Source organism: Pinus tabuliformis, chromosome 4_2 (assembly GCF_031772625.1).
Source record: "Pinus tabuliformis cultivar Carrire ecotype Pingquan chromosome 4_2, CPIR1, whole genome shotgun sequence".
Classification (NCBI taxonomy): Eukaryota; Viridiplantae; Streptophyta; class Pinopsida; order Pinales; family Pinaceae; genus Pinus; species Pinus tabuliformis.
Genome location: NC_142304.1, coordinates 547340832 through 547357067, shown reverse-complemented (window position 1 = coordinate 547357067; position 16236 = coordinate 547340832). Strand labels below are relative to the sequence as shown.

Below are 16236 nucleotides of genomic sequence, written 5' to 3'. Positions count from 1 at the left end.
CCTATCCATGATTTGTTGCATTTTCCAAGCTTGGGGATGAACATGATCTCCATATTATTCCTTCAGGACAAAGGACACAATGTCATCTTTGGAGGGGCTATAATGTTGTTACAACACAAGGATTGGAGGTCACCTATAGTTCTTGGCATGAGAAGTAGTTGTTTATATAGTTTGTAGATGGACATGCCCAAGGAACTAGTTAGCAGCAGTAGTAATTTTTTTTATGGAGAGTTATGACATGGAGCATGATGATGTATGTAGAGGATGTGTGTTGGGGAAGTTTGCAAAAGAATCTTTTTTGAGTGATAGTATATCGTAGGGGATAATTTATCTTGTGCATTCAGACATATGTGCGTTGATGTCTATGAAATATCTTAGGGGTTAAGAGTATTATTTTACTTTTATCAATGATTTTTCTAGGATGACATGGATATATTTCTTAAAGAGCAAGGATGAGGTATTTAGCCACTTTCAGGAGTATACGAATCTAGTGGAGAATATGACAACAAAAAATATCTAGAATCCTCAGTTAGAAAATGGAGGTGAGTACACCAGAAAAGAGTTATAAGAGTTTTGTACCAAGGCAGGCATGAGGAGAGAGTGGAAAATTCATTACAACCCAAAATAGAATGGGGTTACTGAGATAAAGAACTAGTTTATTTCAAAGGAAGCGAGAGCTATGTTGTATGATCAGGATCTTCCACACTCTTTATGGGAAGATGTATGCAGTATGATAGTTTATATTTAGAATAGGGTCCCACAGAAAGTGTTTGGTAAGATGACTCTCGAGGAGACTCTCATCGGGAAGGGGCCAAACGTTAGTCATTTCAAGATATTTAGTTGCCTAGTGTATTATCAGATTCTAAGAAGGAAACATTTAAAGTTGGATCAGATTCCATGAGATTACTTCGTTCGCTACATGAAAACCTAAAAGGAATATAGGATATTCATTCTAGGATATAGGTGGATTATAGTCAGGTGGGATGTCAAGTTCATGGAGGATAAGGTGTACAAAAGGTCTCGATAGTTGGCAGCAACTGAATATCAGGGTAAGTAACCAGCAAAGCTTCCATAATTGAATAACAGAATCAGGGGGAACAACAAAGAATGATTACATTGATTAGTATGAGAATGAGTTTAGGTGCGGATGCTCTTTAAGCTTCACAAAGTATGGATTAGTAGATTCAGCGAATCAAGGAGATGTATCAAGAGGATATGGAGGTGGAAGTTCCTAACTCTAATGTTGGCACAAGGAACTGAGAGGTTCAGGATACACTCATGTATGCTGAGTAGTTTGTGGGGACTCTTAGGTTGGGAAAGAGAGAGCAGAGGCAACCAGAGTGGTACACTAGATATATGGTATTAGTCAGTCAATTGGTGGATGGTGAGTCTTCCAACTATCAATATGCCACATAGAAGCAAGTGTGGCAAGATGTGATGGTTGAGGAGTACTATATTATGAAGAACAATGTGTGGGAGGTTGTACCCAGACTAATAAATAGAGTAGTGGTTGGATCACGTTGGGCCTATAAGATCATGAATCGAAAAGTACAAAGTTAGGTTCATGGCCAAATGGTTCTTTCATAAGGAGGGAATATATTATGAGTTAAATTGTTCGCCTATGGCTAGGCACACTTTTATACAAGTTGTGATATCATAGGAGCACAGATGGGATGGAATATACATCAAATGGATGTCAAGATGGTGTTCCTGAATGGCGAGATGAAGGAGGATGTGTATGTAGAACAACCAAAGGGATTTCATAGGGGTTTCACTTAATGAACCTCTGGCATATCACGTGCATTCATGGCATACTAAACAATACCCTTAACTTGAATACATATTGGAAAATACCTCTAAGATTCAAATTATTTAACCCCCTACCAATATGAACCAAATACATCTTACCAATTTAGAAAGCCCCTACTTTCACTAGATATTGTAGGTCACCATTTTTTCATTAACATTTTTTATAGCCATTTATAATTTTTCATTAACTTTGATCTCCCTTTTTTATACTTGTCAGTATAAAAACCCTTTACCCCCTATTATATTATGAAAATATTATGTCATTTTTTCCTCAATACATGGCCTGCAATATAAATGTATGTGGCGTAGTATTGTTCCCAAATAAATCCCCGTGAGTGATTTGTAGCACACAAGAGAGAGGCCCACATGTGCAGAATGAAGAGAGATTTACACAAGCTCAAGCAGGCTCGTAGGGCATGGTACAAGTGCATAGATAGATACTCGCAAAGCATGGGCTTCATGACGAGTGTGAGTGATGTGAACCTCTACTACTTGGTGGTTGGGGGTGATGCTCTCATTCTTGTCCTATATGTGGATGAATTTTTCTTGAGAGGTTCATTGGGGCTCATTGAGTAGTGCAGGAGGGATCTTCCAAAAAAGTTTGAGATTAATTATTTGGGCTTCATGCACTATTTTCTAGGCATGGAGGCATGGTAGAAAAATGGAAAGATTTTCCTTGGGCGAGGGAAATAATGCATCGAGATCTTGAGGAGATTTTGGATGGAGGATTACAGAACCATGTCTACTCCCATGATCACTAATTGGAGGAAGATATATGCATCAAAGGAGGAGGAGGTGGACCCCACCTTCTATAGGTAGTTGGTAGGATCTCTCATGTACCTTGTCAACCCAAGGCCACATATATCCTATGCAGTAAACTCTCTCAGTCATTTCACAATGGAATTGAAGAGAGTTTATTGGAAAATGGAAAAACATCTTCTGAGGTATTTGTGTGGAGAATTCAAGTATGGGATTAGATATGATTTAGGTGATAATGTCAGGTTGATGGATCAGACTGGGAAATTAACATGTTGGATCAAAAAATCACTTCAGGGTGTTGCTTCAGCTTGAGATCCGGTGTTGTTTCTTGGTGTACTATGAAGCATAAATATTTGTTATTGAGTTCAGTCGAGGCAAAGTACATAGCAGCAACCATGGCTACATGTGAGGCCATATGGCTTTGAAAGCTACTAGTAGACATCTTTGATTAGAGGGATTGATGCAATGCAACAATCATAGTTGAATAAGGGTTTTATAGGATCTGATGTTTCAAAAACAAGTCAAAACATATAGACATCAAGTACCATTTCATCAGGGATTGTGTGTAGCATAGGATTTCCCAACTACAACATATACCTATACATGAGTAAGTAGTAGATATTCTAATGAATTCTTTGGGGAAGGTGAGGTTCATCTTCTTTAGAGACAATTTGCATGTTATGTAGAACATCTTCCTTGCTAAGAGATATTGTTAGTTAGTGTAGCTCGAATAGGTGTTATAGTCTCAGATGGTGTCTATGAGGCTAGGGAACACATTTTCTCCAATATCTAGAATTGAAAACTCCTTGATTAGATTTGATTAAGTAGTTTATTAATTTCACTAAGTCTAGGTTTTGGAAATAGGCTTAATTAATCAATATTAATTGGGGTAAATAAATTTTTATCTAGAAACTTCCAGAAAATTCATTTGATGGCGTCAAGAAGATATTAGCCATCAATTGATACTAGATCATGGTAGTTGATTCATCAATGAGAAATTATAAAAGGAAATCAACGGGCATTTGGAGAAAATTTGAGACACAGAGTTGTAGTGGTAGAAAGGGCACAAAAGCAGCATAGGGGAATCAACATCAAGGGTTTCAGTAGAGATTCCCGGAGAGGTTATTCATATTTATTTCTAGGGAGAGTTGGAGATACGATTTTCTATAAAGAGGTTGATTTTCCAATGGTGCAAGTGGATCTGTAAAGGGGTACAAATTTCTCTAGCAAGTAGTGTGATTTGTTTAGTGAATTTGTAGTATCGGAGAAAAATTAAATTCTAAAAATACTAATTTGCATTGGAGGATCGATTTGTAAAGGAGTTTGAATTTCTAGTGGGAAGTCGATTTCTTTCTCAAAAATGTCATTTTTCTAGTGAGAGGCTGCATGTGTGAGCTAGTTTGAGTAGCCAAGGGTAGGTTTAATTGGTCAAGGGAGGCCGAGTTGATTCCTGAAGGTGATATAGACTTGTAGAAATGAAGAAAAAAATTTACCAAAGGCTTTCCATCTCATGCCAACTAGTTGTAATATTTTTGCAAGAGAATTTTAATAATAAACCCTTCATCTATAGAATGGTTTTCCCTTCAGGGTTTGCCATGGGCATTTGTCCAAAAATACTGGTGTTTCATATTTTTGTGTGTGTGTGTATTTTTCTCAATTCCTGTGGTTATTCATTTTAGTGAAGTTACAGTTGTGTTTCTTTCAGTTTTTGTCACAAGTAATTGCAGTTGACAAATAATATGAAAATATAGGAGAATTAAGCAAAGTCTTTTGGTAGAAATCACATAAGAGAGATTTTGGCTGATGGGTTTTGAACCAACTTTTCTTACCCAAAAATTTCTCTTATGTGATTTCTACCAAAACACTTTGCTTAACCAAAAATTTCTCTTATGTGATTTCTACCGAAAGACTTTGCTTAACCAAAAATTTCTCTTTTGTGATTTCTACCGAAAGACTTTTCTTAACCAAAAATTCCTCTTATGTGATTTCCAAAAGACTTTGCTTAACCAAAAATTTCTCTTATGTGATTTCTACTGAAAAACTTTGCTTAACCAAAAATTTCTCTTATGTGATTTATACCGAAAGAATTTTCTTAACCAAAAATTTCTCTTATGTGATTTCTACTAAGAGGCTTTTCTTAACCAAAAATTTCTCTTATGTGATTTCTACCGAAAGACTTTGTTTAACCAAAAATTTCTCTTATGTGATTTCTACCGAAAGGCTTTTCTTAACCAAAAATTTCTCTTATGTGATTTCTATCGAAAGTCTTTGCTTAACCATTTCTATAGAAAGACTTTCCTTGATTCATTATGGATCACAGAAGTCTAAATACAAAATATAGGAGAATAATAATCATTAATTGCAACAGTATGAATATTTCACACATGATGTGTATTAGGAAAACACACCATAAAATGAATTTTACTTAATGAAGTTATATAACCTTAAGATGAATGAGGTTATTTCAGTTGTAAATAATTTAAATGAATTTAATATAATTACCAATTAGTTTGTCTCCATAAAAAATGTTTTGGATGATGAAATTTCATGCTTCCTGTTAAACACACATGGACAGCACAAAAGATATGAAAGATAAATCATGCAATACCTTTTTTTATTAACCGGAGATGTACATTTATAATACAATGTTGTGACTCTTGGGTTTTAGATGCCAAGGTCTCTTGGACTGCTTAGTCTTTTCGGCTTCCACACTAACCCATTAGGATTAGGTGTCCAACATTCCCCCCTTAATCCGAAGGGTTATGTATGAGTCCAAGAAAAGAGCTGTAATACAAAATGTGCAAAAAATACATGGCAACATTAGGCTAAATGTGCTCTATGAAATGTTGGTAAAAAGGGCGGTGGTTTAAGGATGACCACCAACACTGGAACGCTTAGTGCAGTTCCCGGAACTCTTCCAAAACTGGCAAGAAACTGAAGTTTTCTGCTAGAGGAAGTGATCCTATTGTTTTAAAGAGGGAAACCTTCAACCATAAAAGGGAGGTCTCAACCTGTGATGGTTTAAGGATAACCAACAACTCTGGAATGATTAATGCAATTCCTTGAACTCTTCCAAAACTGGCAAGAGGCTGGTGTCTTCTGCTAGAGGAAGTGTTCTTAATCTGTGATGGTTTAAGGATGACCAACAACTCTACAATTCCTGGAATGCTTCCAAAACTGGCAAGAAGCTGAAGTCTTCTGCTAGAGGAAGTGTCCCACATTGCCAACTTGAGGCATGTTCAGGGGCATCTTTGTCGCTGGCTACAACTCTGAAACTGGTGTGGCAGGTTGTGGCTCAAGCTCGCTTGATGTGACTTTGAAGCTTGTACATGACCATCATTTCCCCCCCTGTTAGATACAAGGTGAGATGATGGAGAAAACTCAGCTGCAAGATTGTTCAATACTCTGGAACAAGTTCTAACATGTGTTTGGAATATCTTCTTAGCTGTTGATGCCCATTGCCAAGAAGCAATCCATCCAAGATGAATCTTTGCTCTTGCAGGGTGTTTGTTTCTGAAGCATCTGTTTGAAGAATGGCTAGTTTTATGACAGTGCTCACATGGATGAAGATCAAAACAGTGATCTTTCAGATGGCCAACTCGGTCACAGTGTTGGCATTTCACGATTTGTTGTTGGTGTTGCTGTGGAAGAGGGGCAGAATCTGAAACAGCTGGAGGTGAACTGTCATGAAGAGCAGGTGAACTGTCATGAATGAATCCAGCACTCTGAAACTGAATGGGCTTGGCATAGTCTGGAATATGAAAGGACAAGTCCTTGTCATATCCAAGACCAGTTTTGTGCTTGTTGTGGACAAGCTGTTCCCAAGGTCTGATGATGGGCTTGGGAAGTGCAGACTGAGTTTCTGAATCTGCATATACAACTGCTGCTTTATTTGAATGAACTGTACCATTATTAACATGCAGCTGATGGGTGGTTGTCTCAATGTTCTGAACAAAAACAGGTTCAGAATGGTGTCTATTTTGATGTAGCTCTTCTTGTTGTAGCTGTGATTCAAGCTGCAAAAAATCAATCTTTTCCTGTGCATTTTGTAAACATGTCTGAATTTCTGAGAGAGATCTTTTGCTGATTTGGAATGTTTCATGATTAGAGGAATATATCAGAGTTTTTAAGAACTCTAATATTTTAGTAATTCGAGGCATATTCTTCATTATCAAAATTACACCCCTTTAAAACACTGATTACAACTATGACCCAATGAGTAAAAATGACGCCCACTCACAGTACAAAGGCATAGAAAAATGTGCAGCAAATGAATCAAGGAACAGAAACTATAATGAGTTTTAAATACAGTTCCACAACTAGGGCAGCAGCAACTGCAACATTTGCAATTGAGAAGAGAAGCCGACTGCCTCAAGCTAGATCTTCAGAGAGTCTTCTTGCCCAATTAAGAGATATACAAAAGAGGCTCCTTGGGTTTATTAGAAAGAGGGTATCACTTCTAGAAAAATCATTGAATGTCGAATACCATAAGGAGTCAATAATTGCAGAGCAGAAGGAATTTGAGTTTATCAATGAAGAACCTGAGCAAGAGGCTAGAGATGTACATCAACCACTGGCAGAAATTGGTAGCACTGCTTTTTCTGCTCTATCAGCTTGATTCCAGATCCAGAAGAGGTGTCAACACATGCTTTTGATAATGATTTATCTGAATGCCCAGTGTATATTCGTCTGTCGCCAATATTGATGAATGGAAATGGAGGCTTAGCTGTCTAACACGACTAGACAAATCCCAGCTTGTTGAATATTCCAAATATAAAAAAACATCACTTGTAATGTAGAAACCAAACCGATATAGGGCACATATAATTCTCTGCTGGAATAATCTATGCTGTTTTATAAGTCCAGCGCACAATACACCACATGAATTCTTAAATAATGCCAAATTGCTGCAACTTTAAAGAATATAAACAGTCCCCATGACTGATCAAATAAAGATACAAGCAAGGCCAACAATGAATATTTACTGCATCAAAATTAGCTTTATCAAAAGCATCACTCTTTCAAGTCTTCTAGTATGGATCTTATTTCAGGTTCATAACATCTACAAGTGTCGTTAACTGATGCCAATAATAGATGATGTCAAAGCCCATATGATCAAGATCCAAAGTTTCAGATATGTTGCTTTATTTCTGCAATGGTGTGTTGACAAATTGAGATGTGCCGCAGAGGGTAGACAATACGAATGCCTCAAGTATATGCTGGACTAAATTCTTGGATTGCACAGATCATTTAAGGTCGGCTCTCTTTTCTAGGCCGCAATTACACAAGATCTCCGCCTTATATCAATCCGGAAATAGACTAATGATCTACCCTTACATATATAGTGATAATGCCCTTCATGTAGGTTCTTTCTTATACCTTAAAAATTCGCAGAAATAAAGACCGTGAGGATGTAAGACAAACTTTGGTTCTTTGATGCTTGAGCCCAGACTTTAGGCCGCAAAAAGTTTCAACGTGGATTCTGTCACTGAAGTATGATGACACAAGTCTAAAATAGGTTCAAATTATTCACACGACCGCAGAGATTAAAGGGCTGCAAGACTCGGTGATATATGCTTAGAGGGGCCGCAAGCAATTTCAAATAGATGCTCCACAGAGATAACCCTTTCCAGGAACAGATTGAGAACACTCTGCCACTGAGCTCTTCCGAGACTATTGAGGCATTATTATGCCGAGACTATTGTGCCACTGTTATATCGAAGCCATTGTGCCATTTTGCAGAAATATATATAACCAATGATGTAAAACATAGTGGTCGTTCATCAAACTTAATCTCAGCAATGATAAAATATTGGATCATAATCTAAATCAGCGTATCCACAAATTGAAACATTATGTGTAAATATTTATAATGCTCTTATGGTTTACGTCTCATTGCAAGCATTAACTTAGAGCAGAGAACTAATATATCAATCTTAATAAAATTGCTACCCGACCTCGACTGTTGCATTTGAGTGACATTATTAACCGGCTAAAGCATCCAATGTTCTGACCTTTTTCGCCTTCACTTCAGGTTTTGATATCAGTGCCTTCGGCCTTTTGAATCCCGATCTCGAAAGATATTCTTCTCGTGAGCTTTGTGGAAAAATTACGCTGTCCTTTCAGGCGGGGCTGCTGCCAATGCTGTGCGTGATTATCAGCGGCAAGTGAATTCTTGCATCAAATCCACGCATCTTCCATTCAGACCGATGGAAGCAAATTCAATAAAAGCAACGGTTCTCTTTGATTGACGCGCAAATGAACCAATGTGAGGACTAAGTGAATCACTATATATGATAGCCAGACCATACATGTAGGAGCGAGATCACTATGAATACAAATAGAGTCACTGTGTAAATTACATAGATTAATATTGTGAATGCCATAGAATGCAAGTGCCCATCATTGTGAATTATAGCGAATAGAGAGGCAAAATGAGCCTTAGGTTCTAAAGTGAGCCGCAAATGATATATAGGTTTCCACAATCATCACAAGAGCTTCTAAAATTTAGTGACAGCTAGAACCTTGAATCAATCGCCTTGCAGCCATTACTCGAGCACCACATCGTGGGAGATTTCGCGAATGAAAACTTTTCGTTGGAAGTGGCCCTCGACACAAACAGGAACATGGAGCGCATACAATTTAAAACTCTTCCAGAGAGCAACCAGTTATGGATAAATAGGTTCACGCGGATGTGTTTGAACCCAGTGACCTCCGGCTAGGGCACAATAAACACTGTCACAGAAGGTTAAACGTCAAGCAATCGTAGCACGCGGATTATGAAGGTCATAACCAGGGGCTTCAATTTGAAAATGACCAAAATTCCAAGGACCGCAATTTAATTTTGTCTGACACAGAGTATTACAATAGACTGGAGCTGCAGAGCCGTTGGGTGGAGGCGTAGCTAAGGGAATTCATACCACCAGATTCAGATGCCTCAATGCAGCGAATCGATTCGGTAGAATAAAATGCACAGAGAATGATGGCAAAGATGCGCAGATGACTGACCATAGCAGTGAAGACTGTTACCCTGGGACCTGCGCTCTGAGTAGTGGAGCAGACCAGGAGTTACAAGGACAGATGTGTAGTGCTGGCCAGATTATCTCAGGACAGAGCGCATGCAGTGTAGCGGCTAATTATATGGAGTAGCAGCGCAGACATTGTCACGCAGTAGAGGTGCAGGAAGGCAAGGTGCTCGGTAGTGTCAAGTATGTGTGGAACGTTACAGATAATGAATACCAGGCCAACGCTATTCAATGGAGCTCAGACATAGGTAATGAAGACCACGCTAATATATTTGAGTTTGCAGATCTAGCACGCCAGTTTTACTATTACAGGATTATGGGTAGAGGTGCAGCACTGACATGCACATAAAAAGGCCACAGAAAAACAAGCAGCTCTGATACCATGTTAAACACACATGGAAAACACAAAAGATATGAAAGATAAATCATGCAATACCTTTTTTTATTAACCGGAGATGTACATTTATAATACAATGTTGTGACTCTTGGGTTTCAGATCCCAAGGTCTCTTGGACTGCTTAGTCTTTTCGGCTTCCACACTAACCCATTAGGATTAGGTGTCCAACACTTCCTACTCATGTGTTCCATGCCAGATAGTTGCGATAATTTGATAGTAGCTATAATCACTTCAACATCTGTAAAGTCCTTGAATTTTGATGCAATTATGATTAAATTAATGAAGGAGTTGCAACATAAATTAATTGTGGAAATTGGGGAGGAGAAGCTCTAGCCATAACTAATTATGGAAGGAAAATTGAACATAACTAACATAGGTGTTCAAGATTAGGAGGTATATATAAAAAAATTAGGAAACCTTACTTGCTTTTATTATGGAAAATTAGGGCACATGATAAGAGAATGTCAGGTCTATAAGAAAGAGTAGGAGAAGAAAAAACCAACCAAAAAAAATAAAAAATCAAGCTACACAAATAAAAGTGATGTTTTATTTACTTCTTAAGCAGGGAAGGCATGCTTATATAATTCTATTGAATAAGAATGATTGGATACTTGACTCTCAGACATCTCACCATATATATATATATATCAGGGTAATTAAAGAAATAGTTGATGTCGATGTTGTTGCAAAAGAGGAAAATTGAGTTGATTTTTGACATGCACACTTGGTTCACATGAGAAAATAAGGCCTAAAAATCGTTGTTGGAAAATCTCTACTTCCAAGCTTGAAATCCCATGAGCTTGACCTTTCTGAGCATTATATATATGTAGGCAACAAAGATTCCATTTACGAGAGGTGGATATGAAAGGAAAACAAATCTATTAATTAGTACAATTTGATGTGTTTGGTCCAGTCAATGTTAAGTCTTTAGGATGAGCCTCATACATTGTCAAATTCATAAATGATGCATCTAGGAAGGGTTGTGCCTATCTCGTGAAAATTAAAGGTGAGGTGTTTGAGATATTTAAAAAATGTCTTGTTTCTATTGAAAGAGAACCTAACAAATTGCTCAAGTGTTTGAGGGTATATAATGGTGGAGAGTTTTGATCCAATGCGTTCAAATATTATTGTAATAGGTTTGTCAAAAAACATCAAAATATTTTCCATGGTACTCCCTGACTAAATGGTAGTAGAAAAATGATGAATCACACTATCATGGAGAAGGTGACTATGTTGTCAAATTCTAGAGTTGAAAACATTTTTGGGTAGAAATACTAAGGACATGTTGTTACCCCATGAATCAACCACTTATTGTATCCCTTAATGGTGGCATTCCTAAAACAAAATGGACTAGTAAGAAAGTAAACTAATCTCACTTGCATTTTTTTTATGTGAAGAAATTATCTATATTCCCAAAGAGCATAGAGTGAAGTTTGATGAGAAATTTATTAAATGTATTTTTTGGGATTTATGGATGGTGAGTTTGGTTTTGTCTATTGCATCTAGTTAAAAACATTTTTTTTAGAAGAAAGGATGTCATATTTAATGACTTACAAATGCTTAAAATGTCTACTATGGAGTACTATTTAGTTTAGTTATTAAATTTTAGCATGAAAGGGATGTGTAATTCCTCCAATAGTTAATTTAGAATTGATATATCATATTCGAAATAAAAATATTAACAAAAAAAAATTTATTTCAATTTACAAAACAAATAATTTTTATATGAAAAATTATGATCATATATATATGGAAGATGTATATTCTCTTTACTATTTAAAATTAGTTCAATATAAACTTTTTCAGTATCAACTTTATGTGTGTGGGGAGAGAGATTGATTTTTTTAAATAATTTTTTATTTTATTTTATTTTATTTTATGATAAGTAATATATTTTAATGTCCTTTAAGCATTCAAATATATCTATGTAGAGATCATATATATGTGTCTATGCATGCAAAGAGATACAAATCTATATGGTATATTAACATCACCTTTAGTTAGAGAATTAAAGTGTTGAATTAACATGTTTTGAAAAGATAAATTTAAATGAGAGTGTTTATTTTGGAATAGGCTTCCGCAATTTTTAATTTAATTATAATAATTATTAGATGGATGGTAGGGATTTAACCTCTAGAATATTCTAGAATATTCTTAGTAGTACACACGAATCAGAAGTTGAGATTTATCTTCAAATTAGTTATGTCATTTTTCTTTTTTAATTAAATTCACTAATTAAAAATATGTCACACAAACAAGCGTCATATAAAATGAGTTGTGGTTTTTTGACTATATGGTATTGATAAGCCATGGTATTAACTATTAATATTGTGACAAAGCTTATTTATAGATTAAGAACCTCTATGATAAAATAAAATAAATTTTCATATTTAAAAATATTGTTACATACTATCTATCTATCTATCTATATATATATATATATATATATATATATATATATATATATATATATATATATATATATATATATATATATATATATCATTTTATCATTATAGGTGTGTTTGGTGGCTTGCTTGTGCTTTACCATTTTCCAATTAATGGTGGGTATGGTTGTTGTGGTTGGGATGATTGTGTGGTGATGATGTGCGAGGTTACTGGAATTTTTTTTGGAGGTCTCGTTACATGGTGGTGATCATGCATGGTTGTGTTGTGGTCGCATTAGTTGGTTGGTTACTCTTTTTCTGCTTACCTCTTTTCTCCATGTTCTAACTTAAAATGACGAAGTTAAAATTATTGAATATTCTGCATTTATCTTAATTTTCCATCACCTCCTTAGCAGGTAAGTCTCCTTAAAATTTGTTTTACGCCCACAAAACCAATTTTCTAATTTTACTACACCCATTTTCAAAAATAGAAATCCATTCTCTATTTCCTAGGTTCCGTGCTCTTATTCCAAATAAAAAAATTTAATTGATCTCAATTTTGTTCTTTGTTTCTAAATAGAATTAAAATTAAAAATTCAATTGTATTCAGAAAATATGACTAAATAATTTGAAATTTAATATGGTTATGGAGTACACTTTAACTTTTCTTTTCCATTTGAAGTGATTGTTCTTATTCCATTTAAGGTAGTCATGGGCATCAACTTATTTTCCTTTCCTTCACCTTTAATGCTACTATTCTTTTGTGTGGGGTGGGCGCACAACTAATTCATGGGCGCGTAACTAATGTCATGTTATATAAAAAACAAAATCTATATGTGATGTTATACAGTCTTTCATAATTATGTAATGTTAATCTATTTAACTCTAAGGAATAGGAGAAGGTCTAATTCGATCATTGATTTTTAAATCTTTAAATCTCATTTTACACCCTTCATTAACACAAAAGTCTGTGTTTTTATTGAGATCACGAAGTTCATAATTGTGTAATGTTAATCTATTTAACTCTAAGGAATAGGAGAAGGTCTAATTCTATCATTGATTTTTAAATCTTTAAATCTCATTTTACACCCTTCATTAACACACAAGTCTGTGTTTTTATTGAGATCACGAAGAACATGAAAATAGGCTATTGAAGTGAACCTTCCATTGCTTTCTTAATTCATTGCATATGACTTTCTAATATCTTTCCCCTTGGAAAGGAACCATTCACCAAATGTTGATTAAGAATGAGGGAGTCTCCGAGAACAACAATGAGAGATGTTAAATGTTTTTCGTTAGCTACTAAATGCTTCGGTAGAGGGCATAATAGAGAAATGTCATTTTTTGTACCCCGGTAGAGGGCATAATAGAGAAATGTCATTTTTTGTCTTTCAATTCAATTGAAGTTTGGAATAGAGCTTCCATAATTTTAATTTATTTATTAATAATCATTAACTAAATGATATAGATTTCTAGAATATTTATACACAAATCAAAAGTTTATATTTTTTTTCTATATAGTAGTACCTAAGCACCTAGATTTGAACCAGTGACCTATCGCAAGGAGTGTCTTAACAGTATACCCGTTCACCATCAATCCAAATCCCCATAGGCACAAAAAGTTTATATTTATCTACAAAATAGTTATCCTATTTTTTGTGTTTAATTAAAATATTTAATTAAGAAAATTGTCATGTCATATGAAGTGAATTATGACTTTTGAGCATATGGTATAGATGAACGAGATATTGACCCACAATATTGTAACAAAATATCTATATAAACAAAATATCTCAATAGTAAGATGAAAACAAATCTATATGATTAAAAATATTGTTTTGTAACCTTTTAAATATATAAATGTTTAACATATATCAATTCTATTATATTAATAATAAAATAATAGAAATGTAAAATAAATTGTAATTTTAATGAGCTTTCATTATTTTTATTTTATTTTATTTAAGCCATATGAAAAGTTTCTTATCGTGCACATATATGTTAATTATATATGTTAATTTTATAGGTAATAATAAATTAATAATAATTTATAATTTAATTAATTTTTATACTTCGATTTTATTAGTAGTAAGTATTTTACTTAATTTGAATTTGAATAAGAGTGACACCACCATCATCGTGGACCTAGAGAGGTTATGGTATCCACGCCACCATGCTTAGGTAATAATAAATTAATAATAATATATATTAATTTTATAGGTAATAATGAATAAATAATAATATATAGTAATTTTATAGGTAATAATAAATTTATAATAATTTATAATTTAATTAATTTTTATATTTTGATTATATTAGCAGTCAGTATTTTAGTTAATTTGAATGTGAATAAGAGTGAAACCGCCATCATGGTTGACCTGAGAGAGGTTATGGTATCCACGCCACCATGTCCTGCAAGGACTATAAAACAGTGGAGAGGGAGGGCGTCCTCAACAGAGTGATAAGGAGCACAATAACAGTTTGATTGATCGGCATTTGAAGAGATTATTGTTAGAGGTGATATTATTTCATTTGAGGCAGCCATGGCGGCGATGAGGGCATTGGTTGCAACTTTACTGATCGCAGTGGTGGGCGCCCAGACTGGGAACGAAGTGTGGTTCTGTAACACCCAGACAATCCCAACTGGAAGTCTTTTCTGGGAGAGTCTGCAATGCCTTTTGGGAGATCTGGTACAAAACACTGTCCCCTCCATGTACGAGACATCGTGTGATGCAGACAACGGGGGCACTGCCTACGGGCAATCACAGTGCGATCCAAGCTTGTCTCAGTCTGATTGCACCAACTGCCTTGATAACGCCTGGAGCAACATCTTGAGCGTTTGCCATGATGCGATCGGTGCTAAGTTTGTATACGTTAACCAATGCGACATTCACTACGAGCAGTACAGCTTTTAGTATCAACCCTAATACCCTAAGGAATCTCTCATCTCTACAGGGATATTGCTTGGGTGCTTGATATTGTGCTGGTATCATGGTATCTACCTCCTCTTTCATGAATAGTCTATATTGTTATAATTCCGAAGTTCTGTGTTTACTGTAGTTTCCCCGTGTAAGATTGAGATAGAGTTGAATAAACGTCATTAGCATCAAATTGTTATGGATATTTTTCATAGAATTTGGATTAAATAGAATATTATTTTCTTGTTTTTAAGGTTTGTTTTTGGAGTTGTTTTTATTGTGATTTTTTGGAAGTTTTTACAGTGAGTTTTTCTGGTCAAATTTCTCTAAAATCTTGCAGAAATTTATTGAAATCACAAGCTTGATGGGTAATCCTGTGCAATCAAAATGCACAAGGGGTTTTCAAGAGTGCTGAATCCAAAAAATTAGTTTAAATAACACAAATCAAGATTTCACCTCCTTTGTTTTTTGGGTTATGTTTAAGTTATTTTTTTTATAATAAATAAATTAATGATTTTTTTTTTTTTTTGTTTTTTAACTTTTGTCATGTTCCAAGTAGTAATATTTTCTTCATAAAGAAGCAAATTTATGGAGAGGTTCATTCTACAACCCAGTATGATGGGCATGTGTAAGTATGTCTCTTTGCCCGTTTAAAATAAAAATCAAAAATAAAAATTATGTTCTAAATAAAAATTTAAAAAAATAAAAATAAATAATTAACTTTACAAAATATTTAAATAACGTTGGTTGATAAAAAAAATTACACCTGAAAAAATTGATTTGCATATGAATAAGTTGGATCCCTCTCGGGTCATGTTAGATCCGTATTTAAGATGGATCTATGATGGTTCTACAACCCAATTTGAGGGGTGTGTGTTTAAGATGGATCTATGCTGGTTCTATAACCGAGTATGAGGGACATGTGTAAAAATTGATTTGCA

General features: G+C 34.9%; 1 pseudogene; it reads left to right on the top strand.

The window, feature by feature from the left end:
* Positions 1 to 14920: 14920 nt before the first annotated feature.
* LOC149170450 (antifungal protein ginkbilobin-like protein pseudogene) lies at positions 14921 to 15292 on the top strand (annotated as a pseudogene).
* The last annotated feature ends 944 nt before the right edge of the window (positions 15293 to 16236 follow it).